The 16,198-nt window shown below is 42.6% G+C and overlaps 1 protein-coding gene and 1 non-coding gene across 3 annotated transcripts in view; one reads left to right on the top strand and one right to left on the bottom strand.

Moving 5' to 3' along the window:
* Positions 1-16,198, top strand: part of LOC126267095 (uncharacterized) — a 41,266-nt gene that overhangs the window by 19,136 nt on the left and 5,932 nt on the right. The window lies entirely within an intron of this gene.
* Positions 7,907-8,010, bottom strand: LOC126268500 (U6 spliceosomal RNA). Its single transcript, XR_007549126.1, has one exon. It is a non-coding gene; the product is annotated as a U6 spliceosomal RNA (small nuclear RNA).

The following is a 16,198-nucleotide window of genomic DNA, read 5'->3' on the forward strand; positions in this document are numbered from 1 at the left end:
AGTTGTGCCCCAGTTCTGGGTCTTTATTGTGAGAGGTGGACCTCCGGACAAGGAAAAAGGACAAGATAGACAGAATGCTTTGGGAGCTGTGAACATGTATAGAATGATTGGTAGCTGCTGTTGGCACCTGATCCATAATGGAGGGACGACAGCTTTTATGAGAAGGCTGTTTGTGAGGATGGTCCAAAAGTCTCCTGTTGCAAGTCGTACCCCACAGTGGTGTATTGGGTTTAGTGATCGCAATGCTGATGGTTATGCAAACCATATGCCAGACTCCAGTAATCAAGATGACACAGGATCTGGGCTTTGTAAAGCTGCAGAACAGTAGCTCAGTCTGCACCCCAGCTGGTGTTACTGAGGCAGCAAAGTGTTTTAAGATGTAGCCAGCACCATTGCTTTAAGTTGGTGAAGCCACATCAGCTGGGCATCGGAGATCAGTCCCAAAAAGTGATAAGTCTCCGCCACATTGAGTAGGGAGGAAAACAAAGCCATGGATGAGGGCTCATGACTGCATGTTTCGAATCAGCAACACCAACACTAGAGGACCAACAGCAAAAGCAAAAATCGTCAGCATACTAAGACGGTGATACTGAAGACCCTGTGGCTGTTGTTAGTCCTTTGATGCCCCAAAACGGAGAGGAACACTTAATACAGAGCCCTGCAGTACCCCATTCTTTTGGATAACAGGGGTATTGTCAGAAGCACAAATTGAACGCAGAAAGTACATTGTGAGGGTGTGGTATCATAAGCCTTTTGCAGGTCAAAGAAGACTGCTATACGTTGGTGATATTGCCAAAAGCTGCCCAGATGGTAGACTCCAGGCAAACCAAATTATCAACATGGAAAGAGTTTGGCAAAAACCGCCCTGGAATGGAGCCATGCGACCCCGAAACTGAAGGAGCTAACACTGTTGAGAATAATTGAGCCATAGCTGTCCATCTCAAGGGAATGCTTGCCAGTTTCAGCATAAAGATGACGATGCTCTCCTGCCATTTAAGTGGGAGCTTACCCTCACTCCAAATATGGTTGCAGATGGTAAGGAGATGATGCTGACAATCCACTGGTACAATCCACTGGCAGGTGTTTGACCATTTGTTGTTGATGTTGTCTGGCCCTGGGGCAATGTCACGGCAAAGGCGTAGGGCACTGAAGAATTCCCTCCACTGAACAGAGCAGTATAGGCCTCCAGGTGTGTGGAGTGGAAGGCAGATGCAATCGCTCAATCTACTTTTTTTTAAGGACACAAATGGCAGGTTGATAGTTCTCAAACACAGAGGCTCAAGATAATGCAGAGCAAAATGTTCAGCTACGGTATCTGGGTCAGTGAAAACAGCACCATTCAGCAAATTATGACGTACATCTACAGATGACTGGTATCCATAGGGACAGCTGATCTCTCAAACCTGCAAAAGAGGCATACATGGACAGAACGTTCCCAGCATTCTTACTTCCATCATTTTATTAAGTGGTGGACCTAGGCACAGTCATTTAAAGACAATGAGGTGGTGGATCAAAGAATGCTGCTTATAGTGTTGGTGAGCCTATCTTTAGGAGTTTTGGGAACTGAGGTTATGCAAAACTTTTTTGATGTGTGTAGGATCCAGTGCTGTGGGGACCAACAGAATTTCCTTCAACTTAGAGGACTTCTTTTTGTCGTCCTTTTCTTCAGTATGTTGGGATGACTGGGAGGGCTTCCCTGAATTAGTTTCAGGGATTGAAGATAATGAAGATGGGACCAACAGTCTGTGGCTCCTTCAGCCACTGGCTGGCATCCAGTTGCAGACCAGCAGAAACTTTGGAGGGGAGTGTCGAGGGACCCCTTCCCGCTATGAGTAGCCACATGAGGATGATACGTCTCCAGATGGGGGATGGAAATTGGCGAGGATGGGGAGCTATTGCTCCCAAAGTTGGTGTGAGGGAAGCAGCAGGAGGAGAGCTCCCAACCATCACAGGGCAGGCACGGTCGAGAGAATGCCTGAGGTCTTGCTGTAGGGGGGGGGGGGGGGTGATGTCAACATAGCTGTAGTGTACAACATTGTCATTTGTGCAAGATTTACATGTGCATACTTTTTCTTGGCCTCTTGGTATGTCTGTCCAGTCTTATATACCTATATTTTTTTTCACTCTCTTAAAGACAATGCAGTCCGGTGAGCAGGGAGAATGATGCCTTTCACAGATGATGCAGGCGAGGGGGGGGGGGGGCTGGCAGCACATGAAACATTCCCAAACAACTGTCTGCAATCCCCACAGACTGTACTGGTGTCGCAATATGTTGACGTGTGTCTAAAATTTCTCACATTTGGAGTACTGTGATGGGTCCTCGGGGGAGGGGGGAGAAACATACAGTTTCACATCACTGATATACCATCACTCACCACTTTTACCTTGTAAGGCAACGAATCACCCTCTTAAGGCCAAGATGAAGGCCCCAGTAGCAATCCTATTGTCCTTTGGCCCCCTAGGGACAAAACGAACAAAGTATCACTCAAAGTTGGCATGTAGCTCATTGTCAGACTGCAAGAGGGGGTCATGATAGGAAATGATACTGTAAACCATATTTACTATTATGGGGAATGATTGTCATTAGGCTGCTACCAAACTGTCAGAAGCAAGAAACTCCCGTGACTGGGCAAGGTATGCCGTTTTAACCAAAATTGACCTACTCTTCATTTTGGGAAATGGCTGCAACTACCCCAAACTTGTCCCGTACAGTGTCTACACAGGATAAATGCTTTGCAGCCAAATAAGAATTATCATCTGGCTTTGTACCAACCAGCTATTTGGGGGGGGGGGGGGGGGTCACTCCCACAATGTAGCCAGGGAAGGAAATATTTTGGGGTCATATCTGCTTTGAATGCGCGCACTCTTTCCTTCTGAAGAGACTGCTGAAGATGTACAACCAACAGTAGGAAAACCTTCATTTGCTTCATGTGCAAGTCATTCACCATGGTGTGATGAACTCCAAAGAGGGGCTCTCGCCACGGGCACCACCCAGCCTCAGCAAAGGTTACCTGGCCATTAATCCATTGCTTGGAGTCTCCATGTCCCAGACAAGACGGGATATAGTTCTTGGCATACATAGGGAGTTACCAGGTCAGGCACCACCAATGCAGACTGCTCAGTAACTATTGAGTGATGATGGATCCTTACCAGGCTTAAGGGCAGTAACCACAGTACTGTCAAACTTGCAGGAGGCAGACTGCTCAGTAACTATTGAGTGATGATGGATCCTTACCAGGCTTAAGGGCAGTAACCACAGTACTGTCCCTCCACTGAGAAGGAAAAACACCTTCAAGCTACATACTTAAAAACCCGGAGAACATATTGGGGGATGTGCAGGACTGAGGTGTTGGAGCAGTTTGTTACGAATGGAATCGGGCCAGGGGCTGGATTGTTGTGTGAAGAGAAGGCCAGAAGTTCCCACTGAGTTAAAGGTTCATTGTAGGATTCCATCTGACAAATGTGTTGGATCTAATGGGCACCGAACAGCGAGGTCATCAGTGCTCTTACAGTTATGAAAACAAAAAAAAAGGAAAGGTGAACTAAAAGTTTGTATCCGCATGCACTTGAAATGACCACACCATCACTCCGCATCACATGCACTTTCTCACATGGTCTAAAACCAATTCGGAGGGAAGAGAGCTAATCAAGGCATTAAAACACAGGAGAACTAAAAAAAGAAGCGCAGAGAAATGTGACTGACTGACCACTTACAAAAAAACTGGGATCAGCCAGCCACCCTTTGACACAGTAAGAACATCTCCCTAAAATCTTGTACAATTCACAAAACTTTAAAACCCTAACTACATTTGTGTGATCATTACATAAAATAGACGGCACACCTGCCACAGTTTGCTGGTCAGCAAATAAAATGCAGCACGCCATGATCTGCGTGCCACAAGCACCAGATATTGGAGGGTCCTCTGACTGGAGTAAGAATACATGTGCCATAGGGCTGTGGCCTATGTAAAGACGAGTTAGAAGGACCTCATCTCGCCGACGTGGCTGGAAGGAAGTACTCCATGGCTGAGTTGTGGACTTGAAAACATGGAGCTTGTTATCGGTCACAGCCAGCCACTCGTCATGACTTAGTACCTCAACAGCGAGGTGATAGCATGCAGGGGGATAGCACACCGAAATACCAGAGGATCACGACACACCTTCTTGGTTGCTTCTTGATCCACCCTTTCATTCCCGGCAATTCCAATGTGTCCAGGTACCCAGCAGAAAGACACCTCCTTCCCCAGTCACCATAGTTGTAGGAGGGTATCCTCTATATTCTGTGTTACTGTGCCTACTAGGTACAAACGTTGGAGAGAGTAAAGGGTGCTAGATAATCTAAACAGGCGAGAAATCTGACACCGGGAGAACCTCTCATCTGCCCAGTGCTTGCAAGGTTGCATATAATTCCACATCGAAGGTGGTAAATTCTGAAGGCAGTCTGATGTTGATGACACAACCTGGGAAAATGACAGATCAACCAACAGAGTACCCCGCGTAGACCCCCATAAAAACAGCTACATGGTCATTGTACTCAGATAAAATATCAGAATATCATATTAAAAATGGAAGGAGAGCTATCTCTCCACCTGAAAAGGGGTAAAATGTAAATGGGAAGCTTCAATTCACTCTTATGAAGAAGGCAGCCAGGTAGGCACTGACACTGCTACAGAAGAGGTCACAATGTGTTCCACAAGAACTAGTGGATTTGTACAAAGGTCACGTGGGAGGGAAAGCCATGGGGCAGAAGATGAATAAGAACCACCATGGAGGGCATAGAACATAGTCCGCACCTGTGATAAAGGGATAGAAGAACCTCGGGAGAACACAAAGTGTTCAGAATGCACTCCCTTGCTCTGATACATTATGGGCCTTGGTGCAGAGGTGTTTATAGGTAATAAGACTGATGGGTGCTGCTTAAGGCATTGCAAGGTTAGATGGTGATAATGGATGGTGAAGGCAGTGGCTGCACTCCACCTCAGGACCTTGCAAAAGGAGCCTTTCGAAATAAGGATGATATTGCCAGTAGCGTGAGTAATTTTATTGGTCACATCACATCTGTCTTTATCAATACAACCTTACAAAGCAGAGGTAAACATGAGTTAGGACGTATGTAGAGGCCAATCAGTGCCATGGAAAGCTGAGAGCGGTAACATGGGCATCAGGATGTGGGTATTCAACAAGCGGCTGCTGTCGCAATCATCATCATTGCAGCAACCAATGTAATGAAGGGAGAAGGGATGGGGAAGTGAGCGAAAGATCAGTGGCGAGAAAGTGCCATAAGCGACATTAAAATGGGTATGGAACTATCATTAAGAAGGCACAGGCAATGGTCCACGAGAAAATTGTTTATGATGAGAACCTGACTTTACAAAAAGGACTGCCCCATAGGGAATGGTGGACATTAAAATCCCCAAAGAGGAGGGAGATGCTGAAGGAAGGCAGTGCAGCAGGTGTTGAGAAATTGCAAACCGTGACTGTAGCATCCAAGTGAACTCTGATAGCAACCAATTATGATGTGGAATGAAGCAGGATCCATCTACTAACATTGTTTGTATGGACAAATGTGCAAACAACACCATAAGGCCTCGGAGGCCTGACCTGGTTCCGAGAAAGTGTGGAACCCAGAAAGGGTCCGTGAGCTAGCATCAGTAAAATGAGATGCCTGGAAAATTACACAAGCTGCAGAGTGAAAGGAAATAAGGGATTGCAACTCCGGAAGATGACAGTTGTATCCTTTACAATTCCACTGAATAAGTGCAAAACAGGTTTCCAAACAGGTCGAAGCGGTCATGCTGCTAGGTCACCATTCATCCATCATTCAGAAGGACAAGGCAATGTCCATAAACAAGAGGCCAGTTTCAGGTTGCAAGGGGAATTAGTACCTTCGAGGGGACCAGAGGGGCTTTGTCCCAGCACTTATGTTTCTTCTCTTTCCCTTTGTAGGTTGAGGGAGTGCGGGGGGAGGGGCAGGGCTCGAGGAGAGAACTGGCTTCAGCAGTATCTGGCATGTAGCAGCAGGCCTCTGGTCTGGGAGACACTGGGAGAAGTGGTCCCCCACATCACTGACAGTTGCCAAAGAAAGTGGACACTTCCCTGGCTGAGTGGAGGGGCAGCACCCAGAGGGGAGGGCATGGGTACCTCAAGGGGGCGAGGAGAGGGGAAAGGACGTAACGGAGGCAAAGCTAGATGTGGATACAGGGTGAAGACAGTCATATTTCTGATGATCCCAGTGCAGGATTACGTCATGGGACGTATATTCCTATATCTTCTTTTCCTTCTTATAAACTGGGCAATCTGGCAAGTGTAGAGAGTGATGGTCATGACAGTGAACATGCATGGGCGACAGAACACCGGGACTCCTCTCATGGAGTGGGAATCTACATTCAGCACACAGAGGGTCCACTGTACAGTGGGAAATGTGCCCAAAATGCAAACACCAGAAACACTTCATGGATAGCAGGAAGTATGGCTTCATGTTACACCAATAAACCATAACCTTTACCTTCTCCAGAATGGTATCACCCTCAAACGTCAGAATAAAGTCACTAGTATTGATCCGATTGTTCTTGAGGCATTTTGGAACATGCTGAACAAAATAAACACTCCCGCTATTCCAGATTATCCTGGAGTTTATTAGTTTAAAGAATGAAGTTCCTATGAAAAATGACACCCTGAGCCATATTCAAAGACTGGTGAGTAGTAGTGGGCACAGGGATGTCACCAAGATGGTCACAGGCATGAAGAGCTGCAGAAGTTTTGATCAACAGTGAATCCAACAGCATCTCACTCAGATAATCCACTTCAACAAACTTGTCTTTGATAGTTTCTATGAAAAATAACTTTGTTGGTAGTGAAAGTGTCCCCATCAATCCTGGTAGCAGGGAAAAGGTTTCACCCTAAGCTGGCGAGCCTAACTGCAAGGTCATCGGTCACTTGTTCCAGGTAAAATAATTACACAAGCGAAAGAAGAAAAAAGGGAGATGTGCAGTACGATAACAGGAAAATGGAAGAGTGACAGGACAACCAACACTACTATGTACTAAACAGAAAAAGAAAACCACACTGAGAAGAAAGAAACAGGTAGAAGAGATTAAAAAAAGAGAGCAGACGACTGTGGCTTGCCGACCACAAGAATAACACTGAAAAGCCAGTCACTCTGCAATACATTAAAACATCTGGCCTAAAAGCATTAGATTGGGGGACATAAAGGGACAAAGGACATTCGCGAAAACTTATATAGAATGATAAAACCCGCGGTCATGTATAAAACATGAAACTAAATTAGCCGATGAGGTGTTGTCTGCTAAAATTAATGGCAACCAGTCCAGTAACAGAAGAGTCTGATGCAGAGCAGCCAAAGATGGACAGCTCACCAAGATATGGGCTACTGTCAGCCAGGCACCGCACCAACACCGAGGTGGGTCATTACGGCACAGGAGATAGCCATGTATCACCCAAGTGTGACCAATGTGGAACCGACATAACCACAGAGTCCCTGAGAGAGGCCCGCAGGGAGGTCTTCCACACATTTGTAGTCTCCTTAATGGCACACAGTTTGTTGTGCGTACTGAGGTTATGCCATTCCGCCTCCCAAAGCCACAAAACCTTGCGGCATAGTAATGAACGCAGGTTAGTTGCAGTGAAGCCGATCTCCATAAGCAGTTTCCACATGGCCTGTTTGGCCAGCCTGTCAGCAAGTTCGTTGCCTGGGATTCTGATCTGCATGACCTGGGGTCCAGACAAACACCACTGAACGACTGGACTGTTCCAGGGCAGATGAACTTCTGGATGGTTACTACCAAAAGATGATGAGGGTAGCACTGGTCGATAGCTTGCTCAAGGAGTCTGTACACAGAAGAAATGACTCCCCAGGGCATGAACGGATGTCTCAGGAGCACGAGATAAAAATGTGTAACACTTCACGATTTTGCATGTCATCCTTGGGCAGGGGCCATACTAATCTCTGTATCGTTCCAGTTTTAGTATATGTACCGCCGAAGCAAGTACAGAGTAATCAGGGAAGGGAAGGCCACAGAGTCGTAAGCAGCAGCACTGAAAGATCCTTTGCCAACTAAAGATACGGCCGTAGAGGAACAGCCAGTTTGGGGAAGCTTGATGAATTTCACACTAGCCACTGAAAAGGCCACATGGCATAGTGGCTGTTGCTGGGTGTTCTGATGCTCCAGAATGACGAGCATCCGCTCCTTGGCATACACAGCGAGGAAGCAGTTCAGGTATCAGAAGATCGATTCCTGTTTTGTCAGGGGGGACATCCTGGCTATATAGTGTGAAAAGAACAACGGGATTGAGTAAAAGGTGTAAGAGGTGGTAAGGCCACACACCGAAGACATTAAGTAGGGTGTTCCCAGTTGACTCACTATGGATACAAAATTTAGAAAAGGATGTAAAACCTATAAGAGGGAGCAAAAATGCTTAAAAAGAGGAACGAAACTAAATGAGATAGCAGAAACCAGGAATGACTGACATATGCAAGGGCACTGAGATGGTAAGGAGGGGGCATAGGGGAAGCAGCAAGGACCTGATGCAAGAGCAATAGTTGGGGGCTCTGAGTATACCACACATGAACTCTTGAAAGAGCAATGGTTCTCATGAGGTATGACCATAATTGACATGAGTATGCTATCGTAGACAAACATAAAATCTGAATTTTTAGACTACTATTTATGCAGGTTGAGAAACTGTAAGAGTGGACTAATAAATTTGTACACAACTGTGGGAAATTTCTTTGTACCAAGAATATTTCTTGTGACAGTTTTGTGCACACTTTTTACCCAATAATAATAATAATTTTTACTTGCAGCACTGTAAGTGATGTTTACTATTGCTCTGAAACGACATCTGGGTATTTACACCCGTGAGAATTTAAAAATTATGCTGCGATCCGGACGCATACTGAATTGAGGGGTAGTTCATGGAGATAAGTACAGCCAAAAACTCCATAAGCTGAGGGGTGTGTGTGTGTGTGTGTGTGTGTGTGTGTGTGTGTGTGTGTGTGTGAGAGAGAGAGAGAGAGAGAGAGAGAGAGAGAGAGAGAGAGAGAGAGAGAGAGAGAGGGGGGGGGGGGGGGGGGCGGCATACTCAGGTGGAGAAGGGTCACAATTGTTACTGTTGTCTGATCCACAAACAATGGCGGTTAGCACATATCAAGGCACTGACAACACGGATTGTATTGTTGACCATTCCAAACAACAGCTCTGGTGTGCGCATGGGCATGCTTTCCACTTGAAGAAAGTGTATATCCTGCAAATTATGTCTCACTTCCTTAAGCAAAATTTGACAACCACATTCAACAATGACAACTCACAAAAAATGGAATCTAAATTCGCGAAACAACTCACTATGATCACATTCAATGCTCACATTAGCTACGATGCTTCAGCAAAGTGCTCAGAACATGCCGAATGCTCACTGGTTGGTGGAGAATGCACGACATGGTCAGAACAAGCTTAAACTTGACCGCCATTGTTCGTGACTCCTACTATAGTGAGAATGAATTTAGTTTATGAATATGAAAAATTAGCTGCAAACAACTGGCCTGGATTTTTATGATTTAAAATAGCTGGAAAATTATTGCTGAAAGACCTCAAAATAATAATAATAAGATATAAAAATTAGATAAAACTTCCAGAAGATTTAGAAGAAAGAACTAGAGTAATATAAACCTTGTAAGGGGGGGGGGGGGGGGAGAATTGAAATTACAGGGGGCATAATTAATTTAAAATCACTATTTTTCTTGAGGGGTCTCATTCTTTGGAAATCATTGCATGACCATCATGGAGCTATTACAGTGTGTGACAGCATGCAGATGTTTTCGAAAATGTAGCAACATCCATTGTTGGGATGGCGTGTTCAACATTTGCTGGAGCAATTGGAGTGTGCATTTTCATGTTTTCCTTTAGTTGCAAAAACAAAGCTAAAAAATCAATATAAGAATATTGATATTTCACCAGTGGATTGTTTGCTACAATATTGATATTTTTGATTCAGTGTTAATACCTGGTACAAGTCAAGGGTAGTAAGTTACAACAACAATTTGATCCATCAATTTATTTTTGACATTAACAAATACTCTTGTGCAACCCCTGTTGCATTTTTCCTAGAGGAACATTCATTTCTCCTCCTCGCCAACATGAGAGTTAATTGTGGTGTCATAAATGAAAGTTTAACACAACATCTACAAAATGAAGTGTAGTCTTAAAGAGAGATCACCCTCTAAAAATTAAATTAGTACAGATGAAAAAGAGCAAAATTAAATTTACATTTTTTGTTAATGCTTAGTGGCAAGAAAAGTTTACATGTCAACAAATTCCAATCATTAAAAATAGGCTATAAAAGAAATGAAGCTGCCAGTTGAGTGACAAAACTACTCATGTATGCAGTCCCATTGCAAATGGTAGCCTTGGTGAGAACTGTCTCGTGAAGTGTTGCCTTTGTAGGTATGGCTCCCATATGCATGTGTTTCCCCACATTTGTCCTAGTTTGAAGGTTGTTTGCGGGCATCCTGGTGGGGTTTTTATGCAACTGACTAGCATAAATGTGTTTCGTGTATGGAGAAATTCAGGTGATTGGAAAATTGATTTTAATAAATCATAGTAAAAACTCATAAGGACTGGCATGTATGTAGTTTCCTTTTTTTAATGTAAGGGGCTGTCAAATGAAAACAAGACAAGTGGAAAAAGTCAGATTGAAAAGTAAACTATTATTTTGAAAGTAGTTGCCATAACATAATACATTTATCCCAGAGAAACAAGACAGTCAATGCCTTCATGGAAAAATGTCGGTTGCTTATGGAACCATGTGTTGCCAAGGTTGTTCTAACTCTGCTGCCAAGTTTCACTAGGGATTCCCTTACACATCCTCCAAACAGTCCCAATCTCTTCCCATGTGATTTCCATATTTGTGGAGCTTTGAAAAAACACTCATGGCCATTGATTTGCTTCAAACAACGAAGTTCCCATCTAGGTACAATCGTGGTTCCATATGCAACTTCAAACCTTTTTTCCATGAAGACTTTGGTGGTCTCATCTCACAATTATGGTGATTATTTTTAAAATAAATAATTTACTTTCTTCCATCTGTCCTGTTTCCATTAGTCTGCCCCTTACACTTAAAGAACAGGGGCAAGCATGCTGCGATTCCTCTCCATGTACATATTTTACTTCTTTATTGAACAATAAGAAGCGGCCAAATGGCTATGATCTCGAGCACCATACGGCTTCCTCACCCGTCAGTTAGGCTCAGGCAAGCCAATTGTGCAATTGTTTCATTCCATCCATTCACGCTGCAAAAGTTATATAGTGATACAACAGCACACCAACTTGCATATGTTTGTATCATTTATATTTGTTTAGACCTTTTAACTTATGGTTGTGTTTCTTTCAGTCCACTTACTGACAGCTTATATGTGCCTGGGAAAATAATCTGATTTGACCTAAATGTTCCGTGACCAGAATCTGCAGTTTCTGTGATGACAGGCCTACTCCTAGAGAATGAAAATGTCACCCTTTCAGTTCCCGCATTATTAAGTGTGCACATTTTCTTGAAATTGAAGTGGCTTTTGCCACTCGGCATTTACTTCACTACTCTACACCTGTGTAATTTTTAAACCTTCCAGACACTGACTCATAACCGTAATTGATTATTTATTAATGACCGACTGCTTGGATGCTGTAGGCTGCAAAGATGATGACTTAGGAAAAGATGGGCTCAACCCATGAGGGCCACTTGTGTTTCAAGGATTCATTCCGATCATATGTCCCCAAAGTTCCAGTTCTGCCAAGTACAACAGGAAACATAACAGTTGGTTCCTAGTGTCTTCGGTCACTGGAAGAATGATGGGAAGCTGTTTCATGCGAAACTAACCAAGCCATATTAAGTGCGATGCATCTAACACTTGCCAGATAGCTGTGTTCTGTAGCATTTGCAGCTTCTGTATCTTGCCCAAAGCAACGCTCGAGACAGTTAGCTGCACAACATAACGGTAGAAACACTTGTTAAGTGCATTCAATGAGACTTCCTTTGCAGAGTTGAATTGACCTGCTTGTTTTTCCCAAACTTAACTTTAAATCCAATTGTGTTCACTACAAGAGCAGAAAGCAAGATATGGTAACGTAAAAACAGGTTTTGTTGGATAAAATGGCTGGTACACTGACTAGAATTGTTTCGCCTCTTACATTCCATTCATACATGTATTCAGGAAGAGGTGACGTAAGCCTTCCTAGAAGCTCTTTTTTCCTGTTATATAGGTTTGTTCATTTTACCAGATAAATGTGTGAGGTAACATGGTGCTTAACATGTATTCTCGGAATTTTAATAGTGAGCTTCAAATAAATTTTCTTGTGCCACTTTAATTAGCATGAAATCTGTTGCTCTTGGGATATTTTCTAATGTATGGGTCCCAGACCAACAACCAATACTTAATTACTGGTCTTAATTACCTGAAACCAACCATACTCCGAGAAAAGAAATTCAATGACAGCTGTTGCAGACGCTAATTTGAAAGGCAAGCCACCACGCATGGGATACTTCCTGCAAAAGTAAACTGGCATCTGCTTTTTCAATAAACAGTTCTATCTAGTTCAGTTTAGTTAATTTTTTATTTCTCAATGTCATTTCAGGGTTCTTCTGATAATGGAAAGAAAAATCCGTATCACCATCTTCCATAGCCAGTTTCTGATAACTCACTATTTCATTTAGTCAGCTTCCATTTCAGTGCTAGCACAATTGGTGAGCATCCGTGTAGATGGTTTGCTAGTTTTGAGAAAGACAACTTCTTACGATTATTTTGTCAGATCAATGGTGGAAATTAACTTCAAATTCACTGAACAAATTGCTCATTAACTCCCTTACTCATTTTGGCTTTGTTCAACTTTTAGTTGTCAATAAGGCTTTGATTACCTTTGTGATGACGAAAATTTCTTTCCATTCATTGCAACTAAACATGGCTATTGAGCCAATACATGTCTTGTCCTTCAAAACATTATTCAACACACATCTAAAGCTGTGTTGTACAACACTATTGTATTTTTTCCTATTAATACTCTGTATCTTTGTACACTGAATGTTACAAAAATCCTGAGAATCTGCATTTTCTTTACTGTCACACTTGATAAACAAAAATATTTCCCTGTTTGCTAACCTTACAGTGTTTTTTAAGTTCTCTGAATTGTTTTGCCACTGTAGCTACTGATGTCAGTTGTCTGTAATAGTACCTGGTTACCCTGTTTTACATCCAATCTTTCACACTTACCTTCAGTGATTATTTTGCACTCAAGTGTAACCGTTGGGTACCTAACAGAGGTCTCTCTAACCCAGTAGCCTTCAATTTTATCATTACATTGTCTTAAAAATTATTTCTAGTAGTTTACATTCTGTTTAATTCTCCAAAATAAAATTGATGCAGGCGAAAATTTATTATTTTTCTTTGTTAATCTTTTAATCGTACACATTTGATACATGGCCGAAGTATTTAAGGCCCCTTAGCAAACAACCCACATTCCAAACATTTTAGTTATCTTTAGTCAGAATGGCATTTCATGCTAGCATTTTTTTGTTTTGGGGCACAGAAACAACTGAGGTCATAAGTGCCCATGTCATAACCTTAAGTCAAGAAGTAAAAGAACTTAAAATACACATTAAGTACAATTGACGGAAGGAAAGGGAGCCAAGACCAATGATTTCTTCTTGGGAAAAGTCAACATTTGCTACAATGGAATAACTGAAATGGCAAACACTACATTAGAACATCATTGGTTAAGGAAAATAGTCAGGAAATGGCAAACACTCAAAGGTTGACCACAAGGAAGAAAGTCGTGGCGGGGGTGGTGAGAGAGCCAAGAGAAGGTTAGCCAAACTGCTGGAAGAGGTTTAATTCCCTAGAGCTTGGTCCCATGAAGAGAAGACCAGTGATGATGCCAGAATGACGCCACCACCTGCCACAGATGTCAGCACGGAGATCATCCGAAGGGATGGAAAAGCTAGCGGACCGAGGTAGGACTGCAGCCTTGGCAGCAGTGTCCAGCAGCCTAATTTCTCTTCAGACCAACTCACATGAATATCACTGCGGTTCTCTCAATAGACAGCAAGGTGCACTAAAGAATGGACTGTGTACAACATCCAGAGGCTCTGAAGGACACAGAGAATCAGAGAAATGACAAAGCCTTTGTCACCAGATGTAATGGGTGATCTTGTACAGGACAAAGAGCTCTGCTGTAAATATTGAGCAGTGGAGCTCTGCTGTAAATATTGAGCAGTGTTCTAGAAGGTGATACCAAAAATGGTCGGTGCCAATGATGAAGGCACATTGGACACCACAGTCAGAGGCATTAGTGTACACAAAGGTGCTATTGCTAAATCGTGTGCAAAGGTCAAGAAACTTCTGCAATAGACCGGATCAAGAGTAGCTGCCCTAGGAAGTGAATGAAGTTCAAGGTGAACAGGAGACACCACACAAAGCCAAGGTGGTGAAGGGTGGAATGTGGCAGGTAGTGTGAAGTAAAGCAGATATGGCCACTGATTAATCATACGTTCCATCATCTTGCAAATGCAGCTGGTGGAGAGATGGGGCAGTAGCTGGGAAAAAGGTGTTTGTTTTCACCAGACTTAGGTACGGGTATGATAGTGGCTTCACAATAGAATCGGGGAAACTTGCCATCTGCCGAAATGCTATTGCACTTTGGAAGCATAAAGTGCTTCTTCGCAAGAGGAGTGTGCTACAACATTTGAGTGTTAACATCGTCCGGCTCTGGGGCAGAAGATCGGGATGAAGTAAGAGCATACAGTGTATATGTGAACAAGGGGGAAAAAAATAGCTGATTTCCCGGTTAAAAATACAGTTTTATCCCGGATGACAGTACATTTTCCCTTATCAATCCTTTGAATGGTTAGGGTTTTATACACAGGTGTACAATTTCCCAGCACTTTAGAAAACGAAACTCAGGGAAAAAGAAACATTATTCGAAATATCTTTGATGTGCAGCAACATGTACGCTGCATATTTTCGTATTACCAAAATATACGTGAGAATTCCACCAAACATCGCATGTTACTTTCCGTATAATTGAAATCGAGATTTCGATGTGCTTTTGTAAGCAGTTTGTAGCTCATGGCACGTGATCTCGCCAGCTGATGACAGCGGATGATCAGAGCATAGGACTCATGATGTAACATCACTGTTACATAGCACGAACACACAAACAGGGAAAGTTAATAGTTTAAATTAATGCACATATTGTTGGTACAAGAAAAGCAAAGCTTTCACTATAATATTGGTCTGAAGCTGAGAGAGAAGCTTTGCTTTGCATATACTGTTGATCTTTTTCTGCTTGTTACACTTAAGATATATCACACAAATGCGCCAGGAAAATTTTTAATAATGACAAATATCTGATCTTCATGGTTCGAAATTCTTCTAAATAGCTCGTCATCAAAGAGTTGATTTTTAAATGAGAGTAAAATTCATGCTAATTCTTACACACAGTTCAACTTACATAAAAGGATATTTACTTTGAAGGTAACACTTTTCAAACCACTATTCACAATATTTTCCCACTACCTGTTAGAAATAGGTTCATTTCAGCAGTTAACAGATAACACCGCACTTTGGTAGCTATCATGACGTAGGAAGCCCGTATGTATGTACATGTATTACATTGAATGATCATGCAGTATGTCAAAAGAAACAAGACATTCGAGGATACTTCAAGAGCATCGGAATTTCGTGAACCATATAATTAAATGTGCACATTTAAAGTGCATACTTAAAGGGCACATTCGTATGTCCATATTCCCAATGAAGTAGATCTAGACCTGATATTAAGCTTTTCAGTGTGGTTTTCGGGATGTAAACTTTCTTGGAGTACCAGTACTGTATTATATCATGTTTGGTTCTTTATTATGGCATAATGCCATAGATGTTAGAGAATGAAATTGTGCACTGTGGAATTAAACATTTCGTTTCAAATACATTGATTGCCTCTACGGAATAGATTAACAAAAGTAAAATTTCTTTAGCAAACAGTCAATAACTTCATTGTTCCACAAGGCATTAATGCTTGACTATCAGAAAGGTGGAAATAAAATAAAATCTGAAACTAATGATATACTTCAGCCTTCCTATGTGAAGGTGTTTTAATTCACTTGGGAGCTCCATGCCACAGATATCCATTTTGTTTTC

Source organism: Schistocerca gregaria, chromosome 4, assembly GCF_023897955.1.
Source record: "Schistocerca gregaria isolate iqSchGreg1 chromosome 4, iqSchGreg1.2, whole genome shotgun sequence".
Classification (NCBI taxonomy): Eukaryota; Metazoa; Arthropoda; class Insecta; order Orthoptera; family Acrididae; genus Schistocerca; species Schistocerca gregaria.